Raw genomic sequence first — 6857 nt, 5'->3', positions numbered from 1 at the left:
GCAAATTGAATTAGGCTCTTGTTATTCAAAAAGGAAGTTAAGTCTGGAAAACATTTCAAAAAGAGGTCCCTGAGGCCTCACCATTGGCCCCCACCATGATGGAGAAATCAATAACAGCTGGCGCCCCTCTCCTTAGCGTTAGCTAAGGAATAATTAATAGTTGAAAAGGTGACCACACATGCCAAAACTCACTCACTCTGCCTAGAGGAGCCTACACCAAATCTCGGTGCCTATTTCCGTTTTTCTCTCCCATTTCTCAGCAAGTTCTGTTTTCTCCCCGTTTCCCAATAAAGTCTTCTTACTGACCTAACCAAAAAAAAAAAAAAATCCCTTCAAAACAGCCTTCCAAGGACAGGGGCAGGATTAGTCAGGGTTCTCCAGAGAAATAGAAGCAGCAGTGTATATTTGTGTGTGTGCGTGCGTATAAATATAAAGACATTTATTAGAAGCATTGGTTCATGGGCAAGTCCGAATTCCCAAGGAAGGACCATACATAAATCGGGAACTCCGTGAGTTTTGTTTTGATCATCACAGAAACACTTCCTTTTAATGTGAGATTCAACTCATAGGCAAAGGTGACAGGAAAATAAAAAATAAAAAAGCATAAACCAGGGAACCGCACGGCATGGGCCAGGCTGCCCGCCGCGCGTGCTCCTGGAAGGGAAAGGCGGAGCGGGGACGACCGGCCACGGAAGATGCCGCGACCCCAGACCCAGGCCCGCCAAGGCCCGCGCGGGCCCACCGAGACCCCGGACCGAGGGTGGAGCGCACCTCTGCCCAGAGAGAGGGGTGGGGCAGGCTCCAAAGGTAAAGAAACGCCCAGAAAAGTGGGAAGGAAACGCCCGTCTGCGAGTGAACGAGGCGAGGCTCGTTCTCGCCCCCGGGACCCGCCTGCGGGAGCGCACAGGAGGCGCTGAGGCGGTTCAGGAAAAACGGCGCCCAGCGCACCCCGAGGGGGCGCCTGGCCGACGGAGGCAGCGCCCCTCCCCTCTGAGGGCTCCTGGGGAGCACCGCGGGGCCTTTGGCGGCCGCGGCAATTTCAGCCAGGGGCCTCGCGCGCAGTCTCCCTGAGCCAGCTTGAGGCCGCAGGGACTCCCTCCCCAGCAGCGCGCGGCAGCCCCGAGCCGGAGAGCCCCAAACCTGACGGCTCCGCCCCGCGGCGGCGGCCCGGCCGCTGCGCATGCGCCTCCTCTGCCAGGCTGGTGGGCGGGCCGGCGGCAGGTGCAGCCCCCAGCAGGTGGCCGGGTGAGGAAGGTGCCAGCCTCTCGCCAGGGGCGCGCGCCTCCCAGAGACCCTGAGGGGAGCGCCAGCGCCTTGCCGCCCGCCGTGGAAGCCACAGCGAAGCGTGCAGGGGGTCCAGGGGCTGCAGCAGCGAGGCCCCCACGGCAGAACAACGCGCACCAGGAAGGACAGGTGCGTTTCGAGGCTGACGACAGGTTTATGATCCCTCCTGACCCCAGCCCCAAGACACGGGAGCCACTCTGTCCTCCTCTAGAAGCCCACGGCGAGCGCCAGCGCAAGAGCAGCCTCCACTACAGAAGATGGGTGGTCGTCAGCAAACAGGCTCGCTTGGACTTGGGCGAGCAGCCCCAGCCCGTGGCCCCGCGCTGGGCTCAGGGCCCGCCGGCCGCCTCCCCCACCTCCGCGGCCCCGCCTTAGCCTTGCAGCCCAGAACTCCTCTCCCGATGCCCGCGCTCTGGAGAACTTGTATTTCGGACTCCGGTCCCTGGAAGCCCGGTGGTGGCTCCGGTGGCCCGGTGTCTGTCTGTCGGGGCGGGGACCAGGGAGGTGGACCTGGACCGCCGGCCACGCGGCGGGACCTCTTCTCAGCCTTTCCTCCTCCCCGTTTCCTCTCTCCTCCTCAAGGGCTCCTGATTTCTCTTTCCTCCTCCCCGTTTCCTCTCTCCTCCTCAAGGGCTCCTGATTTCTCTTTACCTGCTTTGTGGCAACAGTTTTCCTCATCTGCTCAAGCTTCTCTCGGATCTGAATGAACCCCAATGTAGCTTGCCCCAAAGTGGTCTCCAAGACAACGGTCATGATCACGGACACGCAGCTTCTGCTGTTGGAAAATAGATGCAGGCATGGGCTTTCTTTATTCCTCCTCAGCTTCAATTTTTGGGGAATGAACTTTCTCCTCTTCCATAAGGACCTTCTGGGATTCCTCTCCATTTCCTTCTGCTTCCAGCTGCTCAGCTTTAGCAAGGAATTCTTCATCCAACTCAGGTGGTAATATTTTTTCTGCCTTAGCAGATGCCTCAGTGCTCACCTCCTCCTGTGCATATGCCAAGTGTTTCATGGACAGCTCAGTTCTCCCATCACACAGAGTGATAAAGGACTCTGGAAGAGCCATCACATCCAACTCAAAAACAGGTTCTTTACTTTCCTCTTAGTCCCATAATGTTCTCTGAAGGCCAAGTCATGGATTTGGGTACAAGCTTCTAAATCCATGTGCATCCCAACCAGGATGTCATGGGGGCAGCAGCCCAGAAGTTGACTCTTGCATACACTGTCTATAAACTTGACCCTCTCTCTGGTTTCCTCTCCTTCTGGACAGTGCCCATGAGCTGGTCTAGCAGGGCCAGCATCTGTGCCTGGGTGGGCATGGTGGCCAGCAGGGGCTTGCAAGGGTGACAAAAAGGCTCTTCATGCAGCAGCCTCCGATGAGTTTTGATGAATTCTCCAGGAGAAGCTGCCTGGCTGAAGTAGAGATAGAACTTCTTCTTGACTGCTGAAACCCCCAGTTAGTTCTCCCTTTAAGGCTTTCAATTAATGAGGTTTTTCATTGGTTAAAGCAATCTCTTTGTTGCTTATAGATGCAATCAGCCCTACTTGCAATCAACTAATTACGGAAATTCAAGAAATACTCTTACAGTGACAGCCAATGCTTTGCTTGACCAAGCAACTGGATACCATGTCCCAGTGAAGTTGATGCTAACAGCAGCCAAGTCCAATTTTCTCGGAGGACTTACTTTATAGTGCTGTTGGCTGCTGAGATTCTATGCCACCAGCTAGACTGACACAACATTTTATAAGCCCGTGTTCAGAAGGAATGGGATGAAATCCTTTGGATTGATTATATTTGGAGTTCCAAATAAATGAAACTAGCCTCGAGGGATTCCTCTGAACTTTCCTGACTACACAGGTATCCTACACCAAGGATTGAACCTGTGGACCCTGGGGGAAAGCACTTTCTCTCACTGAATCTTTGTTGAATAATAACTTTCTTGTGACTCAGTCTTCTGCTCAGTCCTCTGATGACTGGGCTTAAAATTCCATCCCGGTGGCTCATCCATGGTCAAATGGAACTGAGGATTTCAATTGAGCTGCACCCACACACACACATACACACCCCTGTATCACAGAGAGTTACTCAGGCATCCCAATCTTCCATCAGACAAAGCAGTCGCTTACTTGCCTTTCCTTGATCCCTAAGTTCCCCAGTAAGAGGAGGGAAACTGGTTACTCTTCTCAGAGAAGAGTTACCCTTGGGTCTCTTGGGATATAATGAGGAAAAATCACAACTAAACTCAGAAGTAAACTCAGGAGAAGCTAGTTTCCAGGAAAGAAATGGGGCTGAATGAGTCTCTGCACTAACCATCCTTGTGGATGTGAGGGTTTCGGAGTCAGTGCTGTTAGCAGGTCGGTGACCCTTCATGTCATCCGACGGTAACAAGAAGTGAACTCACCCTCCCTCACAGCAATTGGATCAGGGCTGGGTCCAGTTAGGAGTTGTGCCAGCTACTTTCCCATTCCTTGCTGACTTCAAAATAGTGTCCTGACTTTCTCCCTAATGGAAATTGGAGATTTTGGTTGTAGGTAGTTGGTCAAACCTTTCTCCCACCCTCGTCTGTAAAAGTCTTAAGTGCAGGACGGACTTTACCATCTTCATAGCCTCATAGGATCTAGAAGAGCACTTGGTACATAATAAGACTTCAGAAAATATTAGCAAGAAGCAATTAATTGCTAAGGATATGGCTGCTTGTGGTTCCCAATTGCTTCCACTCATTCATATATTCAGTGAACGTATCCTGAATGCCCCTTATGTGACATACACTGCAGTGAGCACTGGAGATGTAATATATATGAAAATCAGCCCTGGTCCCTTTCCCGTGGGACTTCAGACTAGTGAATGAAATCCCAGACCCACCAACAGTGCCCGTTAGAGCCCCATCACTTTTTTCCTTTGCAAAATTGCTCTGAAGATCTTGTTTTACAGTTTTAAAATGGATTCTTCATCCTAGTTACTACCACCTGTTCTTTCTTTCATTCCTTTTAAGGAAAAGCAACCACCTAAGCACACTGGCCAAGAAGATATGGTCTCTAACTTGCTTCTTCTCCTCTCCCTCTTCTATACTTAGTATGTATTTATAGGTGAATTCAGCAAGCTGGAAGCCCTGCCCAGAAAATGAACCTTTCCTATTGAATTTAAAGTATGTTGAAGATCCAAAGCTGTGGACACAATGCATTTGGAATTCCCACATTCAACGCAGACATTGTTCATCACATGGTCAGGGAGCAGCCACCTTCCCACAAGGATTCTGGAAAAGCTCCTAGCAGAACTGGCATCTCCCTGCACCACCACCACCCCAAACCCAGGTAATATTAGAAGAGGACTGGGGTGAAGGAGGCGAGGACTGCCTTATTTCCTACCTATGAGAAGAATTGGGGGGTTACCATCCCTAAAGCCAGATAGAGGGGGTTCCTTCAGGTTTACTGAGCTGGGTGTCTTGCAGCTTGTTTCCTGGCTGGATGTGTGCTGAGCTGCAGAACTCATGGGTCTGCACTGCCACTGCCACTTGAGAAAGGCCTGACACAGGTATCCTTAGGAAAATGACCTAGGAGTCTAGGAGAATGGTTTAGTTTTCCTTTTCAGTATCCCCTCTACACGCACCGCCCCCCCCCCAATGATTTTTTCCTGGGGTTGCTATAACAAATTGCCCAAACTTGGTGGTGTAAAACAAAAGTTTATGCTCTCGGAGGCCAGAAGTCCAAAATCCAGGTGTCAGCAGGGCCTTCTCCAAAGGCCCTGGGAGAATCCTTCCCTGACTCTTCCAGCTTCTGGGGTGCCCCTGGCTGCATCACGCCAATCTCTGCCTGTCTTCACAGGGCCTTCTCTTCTCTGGGTTCTCTTCTGTCTTTTATAAGGACACTTGTCATTGGATTTGGGACCCCTCTGGAAATCCAGGATGTTTGCCTCTCGAGATCATTAACTTAATTACATTTGCAAAGGCCCTTTTTTCCAAATCAGATCACAGTCACAGATTCTGGGGATCAGGACATGGACATATCTTTTGTGGAGTCACCATTCAACCCACTAAGCCCTCAGCCAACATGGAGAAGAAGAGAGAAGAGCTTGGCATGTGTGCCCTGAAGAGCAGAGACATACAGATTTATACACCGAGACTCACAGCTGCTTCTGGTGAAGTCAGAGGCCTGGCTGGCATAGCCTCTCCTGCAGGGCTTGAAGGGACTACGGTTTATTGCCCCTGGGAAGAAGATAGGGACAACTTCTCCCAGCTCTTTGCAAGAGGACATTCCTCTACATGAAGGAGCACAGAGATGAGGGGTGGGAGAGCCACCATGCCAGTGACCCTCCCCTCCTCTGACACACTGGCAGTCAGGTGAGCTGGCCTTTATCCCTCCTCCCTCCCCAGCCCCCCAGGAGCTTGAATCAGTAGAGGCAGGGGCAGGAGGTATCTCAGAAACAGACCCCTGCTGCCTTCCAAAGAGCCAGCACTCTCTCCGCTGGGGTGAGGGAGCAGGAAGGAGCCAGGCAAATCAAGTTCAAAGTTAATGTTTTAAAAATGAACAGGACTTGACCTTACATCCCAATGGTGACTAGGAAGTTAGAATTAAGGCAAGATTTCATGAAAGGAGCCATAACCAAAAAGGAGAGAGAGATTCAACAAAAGTTAAAAAGCAGTTTCTACCCCCATTAATTGAGTCTCTTCAATAAATTAATTCCAGCTGAGATGCATTTTTTTAAATTAGTAATTCCAAGTCTACCTTATATTTTTTCAGGGTTTTGCTTCTACTGTTTTTGTTTATACATGGGGATCATTTTTTCTTCTCTTTTAAGTCTGCATGGGTCTAGTCAAAAGAGAATGCAACTGCCCACGAAACTGTGGATCTGAAAGTTTCGACATGCTCCTTCGTCTTTTTGAGATAGAACATCCTACTGCCATTAGCACCAGCTGTCAGGCTCTGCTCTCTCTCCAGGAGAGAGGCGGCGACTCAGCTGTACTCTGGCATTTCATAACTAATGTCACCCCGGGGAATTCCTGTGAGGAAATCCAGACGTAGGCAAAGAGTCCATTCAGTGCTGGCGGAAAGTGGAAAATGAAAAGACATGCGTGGCGAACCAAATGTCGGGTTCATTTGGTTTCTAGATGAAGGACAGAAACACAAGTATGTGTGCATGTGTCGGTTCACAGTTCTTTGACCTTGGGCCCATAGTCAAAATTATGCTGTTGACATGGGAGACGTCTAAATAGCTCCATAACTGAGGTTACTCAGTCTGGGGACAGGGGAATGGAGGGGTGGGAAGGCTAAGAGCAAAATGATTTGGGGGAGCCAGATTTTTCTAATTCTGATTTGTGAGTTTGTGGAAGTCGGTCCATGACATGGAAGGAGTGTCAGGAGCTGCATCTCGTCTGCCCTCTTGGCGTCCTCGTCTCACTGAGAGGCCCAGCCCTGTCTGTGCTGTTCCCAAGGTCAGTCCACCGCTGTGGCCCCTGGTTATCTCGGAGCCACTGTCTCCTTTGATTCTGGGTGAATCTCACAGGAGAAAATCAGGGTATCTGGTGTGTGTGTGTGTGTGTGTGTGTGTACAAATACCATGTTTTATCTCTTCATCC

The 6857-nt window shown here is 50.8% G+C and overlaps 1 pseudogene; it reads right to left on the bottom strand.

The window, feature by feature from the left end:
* Nucleotides 1-1491: 1491 nt before the first annotated feature.
* Nucleotides 1492-2603, bottom strand: LOC101415869 (putative RNA-binding protein Luc7-like 1 pseudogene; annotated as a pseudogene).
* Nucleotides 2604-6857: the final 4254 nt, after the last annotated feature.

The sequence above is a fragment of the Dasypus novemcinctus genome, chromosome 16 (genome assembly GCF_030445035.2).
Source record: "Dasypus novemcinctus isolate mDasNov1 chromosome 16, mDasNov1.1.hap2, whole genome shotgun sequence".
Classification (NCBI taxonomy): Eukaryota; Metazoa; Chordata; class Mammalia; order Cingulata; family Dasypodidae; genus Dasypus; species Dasypus novemcinctus.
The sequence above is the reverse complement of the archived record's forward strand: the minus strand, read 5'-3'. Positions and strand labels throughout refer to the sequence as shown.